This window comes from Bos indicus x Bos taurus, chromosome 9 (genome assembly GCF_003369695.1).
Source record: "Bos indicus x Bos taurus breed Angus x Brahman F1 hybrid chromosome 9, Bos_hybrid_MaternalHap_v2.0, whole genome shotgun sequence".
Lineage (NCBI taxonomy): Eukaryota > Metazoa > Chordata > Mammalia > Artiodactyla > Bovidae > Bos > Bos indicus x Bos taurus.
In genome coordinates, this window is record NC_040084.1 from 88157627 (window position 1) to 88178622 (window position 20996).

A 20996-nucleotide genomic window follows, 5' to 3' on the forward strand; every position below is an offset into this window, starting at 1 on the left:
GTGTAGGACCTGGGAAGGGTGGGGTTGCCCTCCACAAGCAGGACATTACTCTTCTTCCTCTTCCTGACCACGTTTCCCACAGCAGTCCTGGTCATTGCTCAGCTTCCTGTCGGGGAAAACCTTGGCTACTGAGCGTCCACCTGCTGCCACCAGCAAACTAAGGATGACAGAGAGTTCCGAGCTGTGGCGAAAGCTTGAGTCCACATAGACCCCGTGACAATGGTACCCAGGGCCTCAGACATCTGAAGCGAAGATGGAGCCGGTTTTTGGTTTGGTTTTGTGTGGGGGGGGTGGGGGTGGGGTGAATGGGATAGGAAGCTGCTGCCTGGGCCAGTCGTGTTCTGGGCCAGAACACCCCAGGCGAGTGGAGTGTGGGGATTCCGAGGGGCCCTGGGGCGGAGAAAAGACAAGACTGTGTCATGGGATGGCTGCTGCAGGCAGGGTGGCCTTGGGAGTAGAAGAAGCAAGGGAGCTTCTCAGCAGGATGAGGGGCCAGGCAGCCCGATGCGTGTGGAGACGAGGGGAGAGCGTTCATTTCCCGTATCCAGCACACTATGAGCTGGTCACACACCTGGCTCCCCTGCTGTCACCAAGGTAATGAAGGTCCCAGACTTCGGGAAGCCCGCATTTAGGACTTCCCTGGCGGTCCAGTGGATAGGACTCTGTGCTTCCAATGCACAGGGCGTGGGTTTGATCCCTGGTTTGAGGAACTAGATCCCACACGCTGCAGGACATGGCCGAAGCAAATCAATTAATTTAAAAAAAAAAAAAGAAGAAGAAGCCCACCTTCAAGTAAGTTTATTTCTTCAGACCTTCCTTAATCCCTCCAGGCTGCCAGGTCAAGTAAGTTTTTATTTCTTTGGACCTTCCTTCATCCATTTCAGGCTGGCAGGGAGAGCTAGGGAAAATGTAGGCTCCCGGGCAGTTTTAGACCTGGGAGAGTAGTCATTTCAGGGTGAGCCCCGGGAATCTGTATTTTATAAAATGTTTCTGATACGCAGTGGATTGGAGGCAGCTGGTGGAGTGGGACAGATGGATGCCCCAGAGGGCGACAAGTGCTGTGGTTGTGAGCATGAGGATTGTCTGAGAACAGAGGAGCTGTATACCGCCTTGAATGTGGAGGACTCAGGGCTGGCGTGTGGGGAGTGTTATTTCAGGCATCCACTGGCTCCATGTACTGCCTTTGTCACAGGTCTCCGTCTCACATCAGTGACTAACAGCAGCTGTGCAGGGACCAGGGCCTGAGGTGGGGCAGATTGCTGTACTTCCAACCCTGGCCTGTGTGTCTCCCGCCCTGGACTTCTGATTGGCCCACTGGAGACGGGTGGCTGCTGTCTGCAGGGATCTCAGATACGTGGCAGCACTGATGATCAAGCCCCAGAGAAGAGCTCCGTCTGGGGGCATTAGTGGCCCTTCATAGAGCTGATCACTTGCTTTCAGCATCACTGTGTTATCTCCACCACCTCACCCTGAGGATGAGGCCAGGCAGCTTCTGCTCATCCTGATGGTTTTCTGGGATCCCTACCAGCCTGCACTCCCTGCCCACCCAGCCTCCTACGGCTGGGACAGCGTTCCACCAAGAGATGGTTCAGAGTAAACACACACTGTACTCCTGCCTCCTGACTCTGTCCCCTGAGGAATTCCGAGTGACACTGGGCCTTCCTCAAGACCCCTGCCTCTCGGCTAAGACCAGACCCCAGGCTTGAGTACCAGGCTCCCCTGCTGTCCTTCCCTGAGGTCATCCCACTGCCAGGGGGGTGTCCCCAGAAGAAGGCAGTTTCTTTGTGACTCTGGGGGTCACAGGAACTGAGAGACTGCTGAAGGCCTCCTTGCCCTTCTCCCTGAAGGGCAGGTGGTGTTGTTTCCTGAGTGCCTCTCCCAGCAGATCCTTGGCTGGGCCCTCAGTGGCGGAGGGGAGGGAGCTGCCCCGGGCAGAGGGAGCCCCTGCTCCAGTGAGGAAGCGGGGAGGACACAGGACTGGGCCCTCTCAGCAACCACTGTGCCTCCCCAGAGTGACCCCAGCCGGTGCCTCAGATGTGTGTCTGAACTCCTCCTGAGGTCAGGAGCAGAAATCAGAGATGACAGCTTCCTGCTCTCAGGCCATTTCAAGTCCCTATCCTTCATTTCTACCTTCCCTTGGTCTGCCATGATACCAAAGTTTTTCTACAGTTTGGAAAAGTCAAAATAATTAGCAAATTATGGAAAGTTCAACTAAATGAATATATAAAATACGTATCCCCAAAACGCTACTGCTTTTTAGCACACTGGAGGCTTTTTTAAAAAGTATTGGGATGATTGTGGAGGGATTTGGGGAATTTGCCTGCTTCCTGCAAAAACAACCTTGATCTTATCAGATAAAGTGTAGCTGGGGAGGAAAAGTAGAGCAAAGTCAGGGAATGGATCATTCCATCTCCTCCATCTGTGTAATCCATAGCAGTCATAAGGACAGAAAATAATGTCAAAAGACCCAGCCTGCCTACAATTAATTCAGGCTGAGTGAATATAGTGTACCAAGGGATTCTAGAATTTTCTACGGCCTGACAACCACCCCCCACCCCCATCCAGGTTTAAGGCAAGCATTGGTCTCTAACCGATGTGCACCTGGAATCTTGACCAGTAGGGGGCATAGGTGAGCAGTGTACTCTATGCCCAACACACAGGTCCCACCTCAGTCAAGCAATTCCTACTAGCTCACCAGGAGACAAAAAAGAATTAGGTCATCGGAATCAATTCATTTTTTTTTTTTTTCGTAAGTTCTTGAGTATTTACATAATTGTAAGATTTTATTAAATTCCCTTAATCAACTTTCCTCATCCACAAAAGCTGATATAATTCTGTGTCGTGAACACTCAGACTTTAGAAATACTTTTCACATTTTGTAAACAAATTCTGTTTATCTAGACGACTGGTTCCCTTTTGGAAAAACAATTGCCCGAAAGCTGTTCCAATTTAGGAGAGAAGATGAGCTGGGAAAAGAGAAATAGATACACACTTTCATGCCCCCACCCACACCTTCACTTTTGTCTGTTTGCTTGTAGGTTTGGGTTTTTTGTTTTGTTTTGTTTTAATTTTATATAGAAGTGTAGTTGATTTACAATGCTGTGTTCACTTCTGCTGTACAACAGAGTGACTCAGTTGTATACATGTATATATATTCTTTTTCATAATCTTTTCTATTATGCTTTATCTCGAGTACATTTAAAATAGTCATTTTTAAATGTTGAAAAAGTAGGCTTTATTTCCATAAGTCAAAAAAGAAGAGTCAAAAGAACAAAGCACTCTGTCCAGGAGATGGGCGCTTCTGTCACACCGAGCATCCTCTCCTCCGGATGGGCTGTCTGGTAGCGCTCATCTCTGTTTATTCTGTTTTCTGCCCTTGCTCGTCTCATCTCCCACTTTCCCTGGGCCTCCTGAAGGAGGATCCACAACACAGGATGAGTGTGTGGGTGGAGGCCGAAGGCGGGTGAACTGCCCGGACCTGTCTGTCTGGGGTGTAGCTCCATCACAGGTGGACGGAATCCTCCCGACGGTGGCAGCCAGACAGGGCTGTCCACCCCGTCCCGGGCACCCGGTAGGGCCTTGGCCACCTGGGGACATGCTGTCCACAACCATGGTGGGGGCTCTGGTCAGAGGGTGGAGAAATCGAAGCTCTCCTCGAAGGGCAGAATCCAAGCTTATTATCCCTCAGAGCCAAGATGAAATTCAGACTCGAGGTAGGTTTGTGACTTTGCTATGAATGCCTAGTTTTCTTTTTAAAGGGTTCAGGAAGGTGATCATGAGCTTAGGAGCTTCCCCAGACACACACCCCTTCAAAGAGAATTGATACATCTTCAGTCTGTTTTTCTTCTCAGGTTATTATAAACTATGGCTAACTCACTGGTGGAAAGTTTATTTTCTCTTTTCCAAGTCAAAGACATAGGGACCTTCAGTGCTTGCACAATGAAAGATCATCATCTCACCTATTTTCCTTCAAAAGCTTTTATTTTAACATGTATCCTGGTTCTATGATATGTATATTCGACTAGTAGGACAGAAAAGGTTTACTGGCTTTTGGCAAATTCTGGTCCAAGTCATATCATTTTGTTACTTCTGGTGTGGGAAATGGTAAAAGCAGTTAGCCTCTGGGTTTCCTCATTAATTATTTTTATTTTCTGTTACTCTTGTTTTGAGGCAGCAATAGAACTCATGACCAAAATGTAGCTTGCCTGTTAACTTCACTCCGAAGTCTTTGGTGGCCTTTTCTGAAAGAAATTTTCTTTGGAATGAAACACTTTGGAAATTCCTGACCTCATTCTGTTCTGTCTAGACCTTGGACTTCTTAAGGATGCTTAGAAGGGAACTCTTTGGTCTTGCTGATGTTTGACTTATGAGAGAAGCACAGAGCCAGCAGAGGAAGCAGGGATGAGCCCAGAAAGAATTAACTCCCCGGGGCTTTCTGAGCTAGCCTGCTTCCCCTCAAAAGGCTTCTATCTGACTCAGAGCTCTGAGAGGTTCCAAGCAGTAACGGCTGACTATCCCTTCATTTCAAATGTGTATGTGCCGCACATTTTTCTAGATACTGACTTTCTCTGGTCTCTAGCTAACCTACAGTTGAGAGGTATGAAGATTCAATGTTACAATTTGTTTTGTTCTGATGGTGGTTTCCAACCATAATTTTCATGCTGATATTATTCAAAATGAATCAAATCAAGAGGCTACTGTGAACACGGTCTTACATGTTTATTCATGGCAAGATAGTCAATTCGTTGTTTAACCGGATGTGAAAAAGATAGAAGGCTCTGCTATGTTCTCAAGTGCCAGAAGAGTTAGTGATCACTGGTGACATCTGGCAATCAGAAAGAAATGTGAACTGTAGTGTTTCAGATGTTGATCACCTTGTTGTATTCCTGGTACATTTATTTAAGAATATTCAGAGCTTTACAAGATGACAAAGTAGTATGCTAACAAGTGAGGGATTTTTTTAAACAGCTTTATTATATAATTTACATGCCATACAATTCACCCATTTAAAGGATACAATTCAATAATTTCTGGTACATTACATTATTCAGTTTTTAAGCTATAGAAAAATCTTATATAGCATAAAATTTGCTATTTCGACTATTTCAGTTCAGTTCAGTTCAGTCGCTCAGTCATGTCCGACTCTTTGCAACCCCATGAATTGCAGCACACCAGGCCTCCCTGTCCATCACCAACTCCTGGAGTTCACTCAAACTCACATCCATCGAGTCGGTGATGCCATCCAGCCATCTCATCCTCTGTTGTCCCCTTCTCCTCCTGCCCCCAATCCCTCCCAGCATCAGAGTCTTTTCCAATGAGTCAACTCTTCACATGAGATGGCTAAAGTATTAGAGTTTCAGCTTTAGCATCATTCCTTCCAAAGAACTCCCAGGGCTGATCTCCTTCAGAATGGACTGGTTGGATCTCCTTGCAGTCCAAGGGACTCTCAAGAGTCTTCTCCAATACCACACTTCAAAAGCATCAATTCTTCGGCGCTCAGCTTTCTTCACAATCCAACTCTCACATCCATACATGACCACTGGAAAAACCATAGCCTTGACTAGATGGACCTTTGTTGGCAAAGTAATGTCTCTGCTTTTGAATATGCTATCTAGGTTGGTCATAACTTTTCTTCCAAGGAGTAAGCGTCTTTTAATTGCATGTCTGCAGTCACCATCTTTGACTATTTAGAAGAGTACAATTTAGTGGTATTAATTACATTCATAATTCGATACAGTCATGACCACTGTCTACTTGTAAAACTTTGGTCACCCCAAACAGAAACTCTGTAACCATGAAGCAGTAACTGCCTATTCTCTCCTGCCCCCACCTTTGGTCACCTCTAACCTATTTCCTGCCTCTAGATATGTCCCTAGATTAGATATTGCATATAAATGGAATCATACAATATTTTTCCTTTCACATCTGGCTTATTTCTCTTAGAGTAATATTTTCAAGAGTCATCACAACATGTATCAGAACTTCATTCCTTTTTATGGCTGAAAGGATAGTATGTTTTAATTCTATTTTATTCTCCCTCCCTTAAATATATCTTAATTTCTAACCTGGTCATAGAAAAACCTTGAGATATTTTTCGGTCTACTGGTATTTTTATGTTTATTTAAAGTCTGAAAAGACTCTTAGAAAGGTATTTGTTTTCAGTTAGCTTTTTAAAGGCAGGGGCCATAGATTAATCTTTTAAAAATCCTTTTTATCCCCTCATGTCTAGTCCAAGAACTGGTCTAGAGTATTCCACAAATTTATCTTGAGCTGGACAAGATGAATATTTTATAAGGTTTTACTTTTAGGTACCAGCAAAGAGAATTTAAATAAAAAGTAATATAATCTTTATGCTTTAGTTCTTTCTTTACTGGAGCAATGGTATTTTCTTTTGATGTAAAAATTTCCAGCTGCAGTTATTTCACACACCTAGAATTTTATTTCACATGCCATAGAATCACTAAATATTGAGAGTAGAGTGTTAGTAGAGTAGCATATATAATATGTTAAACTGTGACATGTCCGAAGTTAACTCAGGAAATCTGACAATGCCTAATTCATACTAGTTTGGAGCCTATTTGGTGATTTTTTTTTTAGGATGATTAAAGAGTATCCCAGCTGCTTAGTAGTGTGACATGAAACAAGTCTTTTCAGCTCATAGCTGCTCTTGGCTCTGTTGACCTCATTACTCTTTTTTGGTGCTGGGCTCAGGAATTAAGAGCAGTCAGACTGAAACAGAAACTCTTGCAAGTTGAAGAAGCCTTTTGACACCTCTCTGAAGTAGGGAAACTGGAGGCAAGGGTGGAGTGGGGTGATTCACAGGGTTCATCTTTAAATACAAAATATACCTATGTTTCTTCCAGTTCTGTCCAGATAACTAAGGATATACATGTATGCTTATGTGGCAGCCCACACTTAACTAAAATGTGCTCTCATTATGCTTTGACTGTTTCAAAAGTTGTGAAGGACATGAGAAGGAGGAGGGAGGCGAAATGAAGCCCTTCATGAGGACCTGGAAATAAGTCATCAAAGGATACATTTGCTGCAGATGATTCCCAGCCTACTTTCTCAACATCTAACCAAGAACAAACTTTTGCACATTCATTTTCTTCACTAATTTTATTGCAGTACAGTTGATTTACAATGTTGTGTAAATTTCTACTGTACAGCAAAGTGATTCATTTATACACACAGACACATTTTTGCATATTCTTTTCATTATGGTTTATCCCAGGATATTGAATATAGTTTCCTGTACTATCCTGTAGGACCTTGTTATTTATCCATTCAGTGTACTGCAGTTTGCATCTGCTAATCCCCAAATCCCAATCCATCCCTCCCTCTCCCCTGGCAACCACAAGCCTGTTCTCTATGTCTGTGAGCCTGTTTCTATTTCATACATAAGTTCATTTGCATTTTGCATATTTTAAAAACGCAACAAAGTGACTTGCATTGTTGAGTGAAGTCATGTCCATTTTTGTGTATGTGCTATTTCAGAAATTCTGTTCCTCAATGAAGTGCCTGTGAATGCCCGAAAAACTTGGCCATGTCACTCATTTCCAGCATAGCAGAGGCCACACCCACCATTCACTTGTCCTATAGTCCTCCTCTAGGTGATAAGCCCAGTTAGAGCCCTCTGGCTTGATGCTGTAAATCCACCATGGCCAGTGTTCTATGATTGGCACTCAGTGAGTGACTGTTTTTGATGGCAGGGCCTTCAGAAACATGAACTGCAAAATGTTGTCAAGGCAGGAGCCTCGTTTTCATGGCCAACCTGTATAATCTATCTTGATGCCTTATAAGTCATACCGGGTGCTTAAGTTATTATTGCTTTTCACATTTCAAAGGCATACAGACTACCATTGGCCTCAATATAAAATAATAATTTCTGGCTGTAGGACTCGACACCCTATAGTCGAAAAGAAAGCCTTTCCTTCCTCATTTCTCAGTGACAGCCTGTAATCATCTTTGAGTAATTTTTAAGATTCTTTCTAAACCACCATTTCCCTCATCATGTCGGCTGGGAAACAGCTTCTCCGTGTATGAATGGAATGGTTCTCATTCCTTTCCAAGCTCAACCACCCAGCTAGTAAGAAAAGGTAGCTGTAAATCTCCACCAACTTTCTTTTTTCAACAGTTCTGCTGGGAGCAGAGTCAGATGATAAAGTCAGCTCACCACCAGATATTGAGGACCTGCCGGGGGAAGTTTCAGGTAACCACTAAAGAGAATATGATTTTACCTACACCCGATCCCCTCATTCAGCTCCAGCCTAGGCTTGAAGGAATGGGGACCAGGAGTGGATCTGGGCTCCTATTTAGCTGGCCCATCTCCTTCGTTAGGACTAGGACAAGTTTCAGGTAGCTTGTTTGGCTTCTTTAAATTCCAAGTGGAATTTTTAATCATACCCCATGTATTGTTATTGTTGTTCAGTCGCTAAGTTGTGTCTGATTCGCTGTGATTCCATGGACTGTAACATGCCAAGCTTGCTAGTCCCTCAGCATCTCCCAGAGTTTGCTCAAATTCGTGTCCACTGAGTCAGTGATGCTATCTAACTGTTTCATCCTCTGCCACCCTCTTCTCTTTTTGCCTTCAATCTTTCCCAGCATCAAAATATTTTACAATGAGTCTGCTCTTCACATCTGGTGGCCAAAGTATTGGAGCTTCAGCTGCAGTTTCAGTCCTTCCAGTGAATATTCAGGACTGATTTCCTTTAGGATTGACCCGTTTGATCTCTTTGCAAAGGGACTACTCTCATGAGTCTTCTCCAGCACCACAATTCAAAAGCATCATTTCTTCAGTACTTAGCCTCCTTTATGGTCTCACATCTGTACACAACTACTGGAAAAACCATAGCTTTGACTATATGGACCTTTGTCAGCAAAGTGATGTGTATGCTTTCTAACATGTTGTCTAGATTTGTCATAGCTTTCCTTCCAAGGAGCAAGCATCTTTTAATTTCTTGGGTGCAACATTAGGCAAGGGTAAAATGAACCCTGAGAAATCACAGCTTGGTGTATGTTTTGCCTATAAGATGAAATTGTTTGATCTTTGTAGGCCAAAATTAAAATTAACTCCATTTTATAATGAATGGTAATGACTGAATATGACAGTAATGATTGAAAATAATTTACTGTATCTATGACTGTTTTCTGATGGTATTTAATAGACTCTCATACTCTGAATTGTACTAATTTTACTAGTTTAGACAAGCTATGTATCCCTTTTCCCATATTTCCCCATGATTAACTATCATTACCATTTGATAAGAGCCCCTTATTTTAATTAGAATAATCATAGGGCTTATGATTCAATAAATATTCACTGATCTGCATATGTGTAAGACTAATGGGCATGCTAGAAAGATTAAAGAATTATTACAGAATTACTAAGTCTTCTCCTTTTTTAAAATTGAGGTATAATTGACATATACCATTGACAGACACCATAATGATTTGATTTTGGTATGTTATAAAATGATCACCACAGTAAGTCTAGTTAGCATTCAATACCACATGTAGTTACAGATTTTTTTTTCCTATGATGACAGCTTTTAAAATCTATCTAAGGCTTATCCTTGACCCCAAAAGAGCGTTTGTGACCTAGAGAAAACAAAGGTAAAGAAATGCAACAAATATGAATAAACAGAATTAAATACATGGTAAATGGATATTGGAGGAAGGAATGATTAATTTTAAGAGATAGTACAGTTTTCCAAGTAGATAGAACTTGAGTTGGGCCTTCCAAACCATTGAAGGTATTTTCAACTCTGAAATTAGGGCTAATAGAAAGTAAATATTTGCTCTTGTTACACGTCCAACGTTTTTTCACGCATGGCATTTCCCCTAAGTCAAACCAAAGGCTTGAAATTAATTTGGTTATTTACTGTCGGGGCAGTTATAGTATAGAAGCAAATTCACTCAGAGGCCACATGTACCATACTTAGAGAAGAGTGGGAAGAGCATCCCAAGGGCAGACACTAGCCTGAGCAAAGGCCCAGAGGCATGAAAAGCTGGTAGTACTCATGGGGAGCATTGAGGAGTCTAATACAGCTGCAGTAACTGGCCAGACACTAGAAGGCCAACTACCAAGGTAAGGAGTGTGGACTTGAGCTGCAGACCACATGGAACTATATCAGACTTTCTTGGCAGAGTGTAGATGTGCATTCTGAGTTTTAGAAGAGAGCTGTGTAAAGATATGGCTTGAGGAACCAAGAAATTGAATTTAACAAAATATATTAAGGAGGTCATTGTCATGATTCAGCCCCAAACTCTGAAACTGAGAGTAAGAAAAGGAAAGGTGGAAAGAAGACACATAGATGTAACATTATGTTTATGGCTTTTATAAAAGTCTTTATAGCAATTGCTTATAAGGTCCATCATCTCAATGACTGTACTCATGGGATTTTCGTTTATGGAAGTGACTGAATGATAACATGGAGGGACTAATGCCACTAAAAGATTCTTATTACTCACATTTCCCAAGGGTGGGGGTGCTGGCATGCCATGTAAGGCCACATGGGGACACGCCAGTTTTGTCCAAGAGGCAGAAAGAAATGAGAGGAAAGCCTAGGTCAGACTTGATTGGTGTTTCCGTGGGGTTGCCCACGCAGGGCAGGGTCCACAGCTTAGGACTGGCTAGTTTGAATAATTCTAGCTGGCCTTGGGATATATGGGCTTCCCCTACTTGTCTAATATCTAACCCTGGGGTTTTGTGTGAGAGTTAGATAAAGGGGTGGTTCAGAGTACACTCTGGGTCACAGGGGAGATGTAAACAACTCTGGCTGTTTGTTTGGCCCTACGATTGTTGTTGTTCAGTCGCTAAAGTGAAAGTGAAAGTCACTCAGTCATGTCCGACTCTTTGCGACCCCATGGACTATACAGTCCATGGAATTCTCCAGGCCAGAATACTGGAGTTGGGTAGCCTTTCCCTTCTCCAGGGGATCTTCCCAACCCAGGGACCAAACCCAGGTCTCCCGCATTGCAGGCAGATTTTTTACCAGCTGAGCCACAAGGGAAGCCCAAGAATACTGGAGTGGGTAGTCTATCCCATCTCCAGGGGATCCTCTCAACCCAATTCTTTGTGACCCCATGAGCTGCAGCATGCCCTCCTCTGTCCGCCACTGTTTCCTGGAGTTTGCTCAAATTCATGTCAACTGAGTCAGTGATGCTATCCATCTCACCTGCCGCCCCCTTCTCCTCAATCTTTCTCAGCATCAGGGTCTTTTCCGATGAATTAATGGATACAAAATGGGCAAATACAGAATCTAAGAAAACACAAGTCTGAAGATCTCTACATGTATCCTGGTGGTTCAGATTGTAAAGAATCTGCCTTCAATGTAGGAGACCTGGGTTCGATCCCTGCATTGGGCAGATCCCCTGGAGAAGGGAATGGCTACCCACTCCAGTATTCTTGCCTGGAGAATTCCATGGACAAAGGAGCCTGGCGGGCTACAGTCCATGGGATCACAAAGAGTCAGATATGGCTGAGCGATATCTGGACATTTGGATAAGTACTTTATCACTTAATCCTCTCAACCATGTGCAGTAAGTGCCAGATTGTCCCCATTTTACACAAGAAGCAACTGAGATCCTAAGGGGTTCAGCAATTTGCTCACGTTCACACTAGTGAATGATTTTTCCAGCCAGATTCAGTCCAGGTCATGGTCAGCTTCACCCCCTGCTACTAAGCTCTATCCCCTCATGCACTTCTCTATTTGATTATACTTCTCATTCTGGACTCAGGACGTGAGATTAGTTCTGTTGAAAAAGTGGTGGGAACTTGTTGAAGCTTCCTCAGAGCTGATTAGACTAGGGAACAGAAGTGGATGTATGTGCTTCACTATCTCTCTGTAATTCTTTATGCTTCTACTTGCTTTGTCAGAAGAGTGTGAAGATGTATTTGCCTACTGGTGGCCTCCCATGCAGCAAGCACGTTATAATAAGAAAATATTATTAAGTAAAATGACTTCAGCACTGTCTCTTCCGTTCCTGGAAACTGATTCTGGACTTTGACTTTTTTTTTCTGATCTCTTTGACTCTGGGACTTGGAAGCTCTCGTGTCAGCAAACAAAGCCCTTGGCAGACTCTTTTTCTCCCCTGTGTCATGAGCCAGTGATCCAAATTGGCTATGGAAGAGTCTCTGAATTCCGTGGGATAGACTCTGAGGTCCTGCATCAGTAACTACCCCATTTGGTCATTGTCCAATACTTCCTTGGATCATCCCACCACTCCCCGTGAGGTCTGTCTCTTCCCAGCCGCCAAGGCTTTGTTCTCTAACATTTGGCTGCCTTCTCACCCCCTCTCTCCACACATCTTCATGCCTCACTTCCACGAAGAGCCAGCTTGGTGCTCAGCCTCTGTGGGAGGGTGGGCGCAGCACATGTAAATCACACAGCCACATCCACGAAGCATCTGCTTTGCAAAAGCCATGAGGGGAATTCAGGACCATGAATGGCCCAGGTCATGATCTCAGGGAGCTTGGGACTGGCTTGAGAGGCAGAGTAAAATGGTGAGTGAGTGAGAGAGTGAAGTCACTCAGTCGTGTCCGATTCTTTGCAACCCCACAGACTGTAGTCCACCACGCTCCTGAAAAAATGGGATTTTCCAGGCAAGAATACTGGAGTGGGTTGCCATTTCCTTCTCCAGAGGATCTTCCCAACCCAGGGATCAAACCCAGGTTTCCTGCATTGTAGGCAGACGCTTTACCGTCTGAAATGGCAAAAGATGCAAATAACACTTTAAAAAATGAAGGCTATATCAAACAAGAGTTTAGAAGTCATTCCCCACCAAATTGGTACAGCTTTGTATATGTTTATTGCTTCACTCATCTTCGCCTTTCCATGTGCTTCCCACAGTTTAGCTAGGAGCTTTCACTCTTGAAAGCTGTGATGGGCTGTGAACCATCAGACAGAGGTGTCACAAGTCTAGTCTATATAAGAGCCTTTGCAGAAGGAACATGACAGCTATTTATATTTCCTACCCACTAATAGTCCAGTTATGTGGGGACAATCCCTGTCTTTACACGCAGAGCTCAGCTGCAGGGAATTAGTGTAGCAGAGGGAATAAACATTTCAGCCCCAGAGTTAGACTGTCTGGATTATATACCAGTTACACCACTTCATAGTTAGATGACTTTGAAAGCTACTTCCCTCCTGTGTGCCTCATTTTTCTTAAGTGTAAAATAGAATAGCAATACTTACCTTTTAGAATTGTTATGAGAATTAAATGAGTTAATTTTTTTTTTTTGGTTCATGGCAGCTTTATTCAGATTAGCTCCAAACTGGAAACTATTATACATAAATGTCCATCAGAAGGTGAATGGAAGCACAAATTGAGGTATATCCATACAGTGAAATACTGAAAGAACCACTGATACACACAGTATGAATGATTTGTAAAATAATTTTTCTGAATAAAACCGGACACAAAAGATTATATACAGATTCAATTTATATGAAACCCTAGAAAAGATTAATCTTTTAAAACCTTTTTATTTTCTGTTGGTGTATAGCTGGTTAGTGGGGCTTCCCAGGTGGCTCCGATGGTAAAGAATCTGCCTGCAATGCTGGAGAGCCAGGGTCAATCCCTGGGTCAGGAAGATCCCCTGGAGGAGGAAATGGCAACCCACTCAAGTATTCTTGCCTGGAAAATCCCATGGACAGAGGAGCCTGGCAGACTATAGTCCTTGGGGTCACAAGAGAGTCAGACACGACATAGTGACCAAACAACAACAACACAGTTGTTGTTAATAATGTTAATAATTAATAATGTTGTGATGGTTTCAAGTGGACAACAAAGGGACTCAGCCACACATATACATGTATCCATTCTCCCCTAAAAACATGAGTTAACTTTTTAAAGCATAAAAATGGTACCTGGTACACAGTAAAAACCCATATTACTATGTGGTCCTCATGACTGAGTGATTCTCATCTTTTAGAGGTTTTCTAGTCCATTCCTAGAGCTGTCTTGTAAGTCATCAGTTCCATTAATCGTCTCTGTAAATTTTACAAAAACAAAGTTTAAAAGCTTGAGCATAAGCATTTCCCCTGGAATACCAGAATTGTTGGTATTTTATTACTTCTCCATGGACATTTGAATAGCCAACGATGGCTTTGAAAATAATTGGGAAGACGTGCAGCGTCTGTCGGTCTCCATATTGAAGTTTCTGTTGTGTTTTTGTTTCCATGTGAACTTTATTTTTTTTCTAAAGTTTATAAGCCTTTTGCTCCATGGTGAGATTCAGCAACAAGTTTCCCTTCCAAAGAACAATATTTGTCCTATTTGAAAAATCGACCTGGTTTCCATTTTCTTTACAAAGAAGTTGCTCAATGCTTTATGCTTCCAGACTTGGATTTAGCTTGATGTTTTCACAAACGTAATTTTTTCATCTTTGATTATTTTTGAAAAACTTTTTAAAAGCTGCCAATATAACACATTGTCCGCCTTTGGGTTTTGTTTTCTTTTTTTTGATGTTTTTATTTTTTGTTTTGTTGGTGCTAAGTTGCCCCTAGTTGATCTCAGTTTGAAATAAGGATGTTAGGTGTTGAAATGTTAGGAATTCACTAGAAATATAGCTCTGATCTATGGAGTAGGATCCTAGGCTGCAGAAAGTATTTCTTCCTTGTAGAGAAAACTGTTGATTCTCCTTTCCTTGAAATGTTAAGGTATAAGGCAATGGTTAAGAACACAGAATCCTGGCTCTTGTATTTCCACTTGAGTCACTTTGAACTTGTTACATAGCTTGCCTAAGCCTCAAACTGCCCAGCTTTGAAATGGGGACACTTGAGTTTCAGGGACCAGATGAGACCTTGTAATTCTTATAAGGACTAGCAAGTGTTCATTGTGATGCTGAACAAATGCAAAGGCACAAATATCCATGATTGCTATTTTGCAGATGTCCGACTTGAGAGTTTCCATGAGAAACTCCATCTGAAGTTTTTTTTGAAAATACAATGTGACCCTCTTGAATGGAGGAGATTTTGTGTGAGAATATCTATAAAGTGACCCAAGGTGCTTATTGAAGTCACTGTGGTGTGGAAGAAAGTGGGGAAGAAACGTTAAAATAAGAATTCAGGGGACTTTCTTGGCGGTCTAGTGGTTAAGATTCTGTGCTCCCGATGTTGGGGGCACCTGTTCAGTCCCTGGTCAGGGAACTAAGATTCCCACATGCCACACTATGGTGTAGCCAAAAAATTAAAATTAAAAAAAAAAAGAATTCAAATATAGAACCTTCACCTTAAAAAAATGTTATTTTATCATTTTCTTGACCACTTTCACAGCCAGTCAAACGAATCTGGGATATGTTTATGTAAGTTATGCAAAGACTGCAGAAAACTAGTATTAGCCTAAAATAGTGTCCAGAGCCTCTGCTATATATCAAGATTGTGATGAGGGAGAATTCAGATCACAGAGAATATTTTAGAATGTCTTTCCTCTGTAAATATTTTTAAAAGCCCATATATCTTTTTAATTATTTCTTTGCTAGCTTAAGTTGAAAGTCTAGGGAGTCTGGCAGTGGAATTCAGGCTAAAACCAGGAGACCGAAGGTGATGCCGCAGGCGGTGAGCGCTCGTGTGTGAAGTCTCTTCCCTCCTCTCCCCAAAGCCCTGAGCTGCTTTAAGCCCTGTGGTGATGGCAGGCTGCCAGTTCTGGGGGAAAATCTGCAGTTTTCATTTGAAATCAGAGGATGGAATTTAGACACTTCTTAATCTTGCACTAAACACTTTGACTATCTAGTTATACACACATCACACCAAGGCACACACACCTCTCTTTTCTTCGGGCAGCACCAGTGCTGAGTCCAGGGTCTATTTTCCTCAGCTCCGTTGGATCTCACTGTGTGGATTTGTTTCTGAACAACAGCATCTCTATGCAAAATGCACAAAAAGAGTCTTTAGCTAACCAGGATTTGAAAAATAAATCACCGATTCATGAGCATCATTTTACAAGTGCTTTTTAAGTCCAGGGATATAAGAAATCATCTGTGCAGTACAAGGGACAAAGGTCTCAGGTGAGTATTCTTTGTATGTTGAGATGGAGTCTGTGGGTGATGTTTCAGAAATCAAACTTGGAAGCTGCTCCAGAAGTGATTGTCTCTTTACTTGCGATCCATAAGACTGTTGTATTTCCAAGAATAAAATTACTTTTGAATTACCAAGAAAAGATGCAAAAATTATGCTATGGCCAATGAAAAAAAGATTTTAATTATTTTGATGGGTTCCAATTTTATATGTGTGTGTGTGTGTGTGTGTGTATGGATATAAACTGTGCTAAATTTTGCTAAAGATTATTTGGGAACCATGTTAGTATCAGAAATCCTTTTAATATACTAACAGTTTAAAGCATTTAAAAATTCCTCCAGGATGGGAGGGAGTTTGGGGGAGAATGGATACATATACATGTGTGGCTGTTCCTTCACTATTCACCTGAAACTGTTACCACACTGTTAATCGGCTACACCCCAATACAAAATAAAAAGCTCAACAAAATAAATAAATAAAAATTCCTCCAGGAGCTGAAACAAAATGTCTGTGATAATTTGATTCTGAAAGAATAAAGATCATTACAATTTGTCAATTCTCGAGCTTAAAAATATGAATAAAATAGTAAATTTTTAATCACTTAGGCCAGAGAACAATTTAACGTGCTGTAGGCAATAGAAAGAGCACCAAACTTGAAATCAGGCCTCTAGCTCTCTAGCTGTGTGCTTTGGGCAGGTTATTTGATCGATGTCTCAGCATCCTCAGAATCTTTGAGGGGGGCTGAGCGTAGGGCCCCAGCCCTTAAAGGAAGGAGTCCTGGGTGGGCAGGGTTGGACCAGGGAGTGGGGAGATTTCAGGACACTCAACTGGGATGTAAGTCAGGGTGCCTAGGGATGGGGAGATGCCCAGTGTGGTCCAGGACAAGCTTCCTCATATTTCAAAATCTTGCCCAAGGCTGGCCCTAGAAGGGAGGAGCCTTCTACAATAGTTCTGCTTGGTCATTTAGAATTCAGATGGCCCCAGCAGGGGTTGTCAGCTCTTTGTGTACCAGTGGAGGCCAGTGTGACTTCTCCACCCATTGAAACATCTATTTACTCTGGCTGGCCTCAGTCGGGGGAGATTGACACAGACAGCTATGATCGTCAAAGGGAAAATGCTGTGTTTTGTTTTCTAATACCAAAGACGCTTTTTTAGGGTGAAGGATTTAAAATGTCATCACGTTGTTACCCACTCAAGAAAGTAGTTCTCTGAACTTAGGGTTACCAAGGAGGAAGGAATGGGAGGGGATAGTTGGGGAGTTTGGGATTGACATGGACACATTGCTATGTTTAAAGTGTGTCCTATGTGTAGCACAGGGAACTCTGCTCAGTGTTATGTGGCAGCTTGGATGGGGTGGGGGGAGTGGGGAGTTTGGAGGAAAATGGATACATGTATAAGTATCCCTTTGCTATCCACCTGAAATTATCACAGTATTGTTAACTGGGTATACCTCAGTATAATATAAAAAGTTAAAAAAAAAAAGTAGTTCTAGTCCTTTTTGACAGACCTGGAGAATCTGCTTCTTCAGAAATTTTGAAGACATTTTGTTCTTCTGGTGGGCTACTGATGCTTTTTCTCTTTTTATTTTTAGTTATTTTTATTTTATTTTTTATATTTCAGATAAAGAGCAAATGTTGTCAGTTGTAACTGACCAGTAACTACCTTGTGTTACTATCAATTTTGAAAGATAGTTGATAGTTAAGGAAGTTGTTGGCTTATTAATGGTTTGACTCCATAACCTGACTATATATTATTCAAATACCCTATTCTAGCTAATTGAAATATTCCATTTTAATAGCTCCAAATACATATATAAGAAAATAGAGTATGTGAGGCTCAATCCCGCCTTTGCGTATGCCGAGCCTCCTTCCTAAGTATGCTCAAGGAAAAAGAAGACTAATTTATAGTGAACACAGTATGGAGAAATGTAACAAAATCCAATTATTCAAAGCCGGGCAATATAGAAAGTACTAAAGTTCCTCATTTACCCTCTTAAAGCCGTTGTACAGAGGATGTATGTTTGGGCAGGGTTAGGATTTGTGTCCAAGTCTCGAGTTTACCTGTCACTTTAAAAGGGACTAAATGGCTTCACCCATTGTCGTCTGTTGTTTTCGTTTAGTCACTAAGTGGTGTCTGACTATTTTGTGACCCCAGGGACTGTAGCCCGCCAGGCTCCTCTGTCCATGGGATTTCCCAGGCAAGAATATTGGGGTGGGTTGCCATTTCCTTCTCCCAGGGATCTTCCCAACCCAAGGATCAAACCCAGGTCTCCCCTGTCTCCTACTTGGCAGGTGGAGTCTTTACTGCTGAGCCACCAGGGAAGCCCATCACCCATAAATGCTCATATCTAGAAATGATTTGGAAAACAGTTTAATCTGATTACAGTTGTTAAGCTCAGTCTCTGAAAAGAAATTTAAGTTTTTTTTTCAGGAAGAGTCATAATTTATACAGTTTATGAGCTTAACATTTATCTTTTTCTCACAGCTAGTACATGGAAAGGCAAATTTCAGAGTAACATCAGGTGAGAGTGATTGTGTTCATCGCCTTCACACCTCTTTCTGTGTTCTTATGTCCTTCACAACTAAAGTGTAACTGTCCTCAAAACTGATGACATTTGGGTGTACTCCGTGGACTGGCCCGATGTCAGCATCCTGGTCTCGCTGCCGTACAACAGTGATGCAAGTTGTTGGCATTGGGGGACACTGGGTGAATGATACAGGAGAACTCCTTGTACTTTTTTTCGGCAACTTCTTATGGATTTATACTTCTTTCAAAATTAAAAAAATAATTTAACCTAACTCTTCTCTAGAATATTTTCCTGAGGTCTCTAATGCCTAGGCAAGTATTCCAATTAGATGCTTTGGCTCAGTACGTGACATACTATAAGGTTTTGTGGGTAACAGATAATTACCTTGTAAATGTAGATGCTCTGTAAATGACTTTGAGGTCCATGGTCTCTAATCAGCCTGCTAATGGGTAAGAGAGAGACTTGGTGATGAAGTCTGCTACTTACTCAGGTCATGCCCTTTGGCCCCACCTACTTACCCAAGCAAATGGGCCAATCCCTGGGCTCTTTTAAATACCAGGAGCAGTCATGTTGAGCGCTAGCTGACACTATGAGCATCTAGTATGTGCCAGGCTCCATCATGCCTTACACTCATTAAGTCACTTAAACCTCAGAACATCCCAGGACAGCAGGAAAATGAAGCAGTTTTAAATGTAACAAGTTTAAACAGTCATTACATAATGTCCCTACTTTCCAAAGAGTTCACTCTATTAGGAATCTTAATGAAAGGCAATGGATCCTCTCAGCTAAACAAACAAACAGAAAAATTTCCTTTTGATTTATAATGCAAACAAAAGAAAACTTTGAAATTGTCTAATCATCCTTCTCTTCTGAGAATAAATACTGGCAATTATCCATGACCCCTGCTTGTTGCTAATTCCTGCTATGTTTAGCATTGAAAGAGCCAAATTTTAGATCACAAGTTTTGGTAAATAGCTCGGGGTGAGAATAATATTTATTATCGGCAGTGAGCAGCTTTGTATTGTTTCAGATTGGTGATGTGTGGGGGTGGGTGCAGAAGGTTAGAACCAAGTTCCAGTATCATAATGAATCATGGTGTAATGTGCCTGCCAGCAGGAACCTTCCAGATGTTTCAGCTAAATTAGGAGGAGGACTGTATTCCCTACCTGTGCTCAGGGCTGCCTGAGCAAGCGGACCCACCTCCCTCTGTCTCTCCCATTATAGGGCAGCTGGTACCCACCATTTACGGGAAGATGTGAAGAGAGCGGAAGCCTCATTCTGGCTCAGCTACTAACTAGCTCATTGATTCTTTTTTTTAATGTTTTATTGATATGTAGTTGACTTACAATGCTGTGTTAGTTTCTGGTGTAGATCAATGATTCTTAAAACATGTTCCCAAGACCAGCAGCATCAACACCATTTGTTGACTTGTTAGATATTCTCAGGCCCCACCCAAGACCCAAGTCGGACACAACTGAGCGACTGAGCATACACACACCCCAGACCCACAGGATCAGAAACTCTGGCAGTAGGATCAGCAATCTATGCTTCACTGGCCTGGCAGTTGCTTTATCTTGGCACATCAGTGTTTTAATGTTCTTCAGATAATTCCTCAGAAGTGGAATTGCTGGGTCATATGGTAGTTCAATTTTTAGTTATTTTGAGAAACCTCTATGTTGTTTAGTTATTTTGAGAAACCTCTACAATACCTGTACCAATTTACAGTCCCATCAACATTGTACAAGGGTTCCCTTCTCTCCACATTCTCACTGTCACTTGTTATCTTTCTGATGATAGCCATTCTGACATGTGTCAGGTGGTATCTTATTGTGGTTCTGATTTGCATTTCCCTAGCAATCTTGAGCATATTTTCATGTACCTGTTGGCCACCTGTTGCCATTTCCAAAGCAGAACTTTTTTTTTTTTTTTTTAATAAGATCATGGAAGGGGACTTACTGATGCAGAGGAGAAAAAGAATCCTCTGCTCTCCAACACTTGTCATGGGGTCTCCAGAGGAGCATCCCAGAAGACAGGTGGGTACAAGTCTGTCCTCTTTGGGGCTGAGTCTCAGTTTTCTAGGCCTTACCCTGCTCTGGCCTTCACCCCAGATGTCTAGGCTCACCTGTGCTGAAAGCACATGGCCTCATAAACACACCTCAAACCCATGAAGAGAAACATCAGCAAGTTAAGTAGCTTGAAGTTTGTTACACTTGCTTGATCCACCTCAGTCTGGAGGGGCTTTTTCCCTCAGGGAAGCTTTTAGCTTTCTGCTTGTCTACCACATCAGGATTAGGGGGAAGTAGTTGCTTTTGTTTTTCTATCCCCCCTTACCCTTCTCTCCCCCAACTCCCGCCTCCTCACATGTGAGGGAAGAGATCACATATCAGAGACATTGCTTCTTCAAAAGGGTTTGGTATGTTCGCAAATCCTTATTAAGACCTTCTGTG

General features: G+C 42.3%; 1 protein-coding gene across 2 annotated transcripts in view; it reads left to right on the forward strand.

Annotated features, from left to right (window-relative positions):
• PLEKHG1 (pleckstrin homology and RhoGEF domain containing G1) overlaps positions 1-20996 on the forward strand; it is a 248853-nt gene that overhangs the window by 94935 nt on the left and 132922 nt on the right. Inside the window, exon 1 of one of the 2 annotated variants that reach the window (XM_027551843.1) lies at positions 8144-8212. The exons of the other annotated variant lie outside the window; for it this stretch is intronic. The gene's annotated coding sequence lies outside the window, so the exon portion shown is untranslated. Of the gene's footprint in view, positions 1-8143; positions 8213-20996 lie in introns of those variants that run through there. 2 annotated transcript variants of the gene reach the window in all.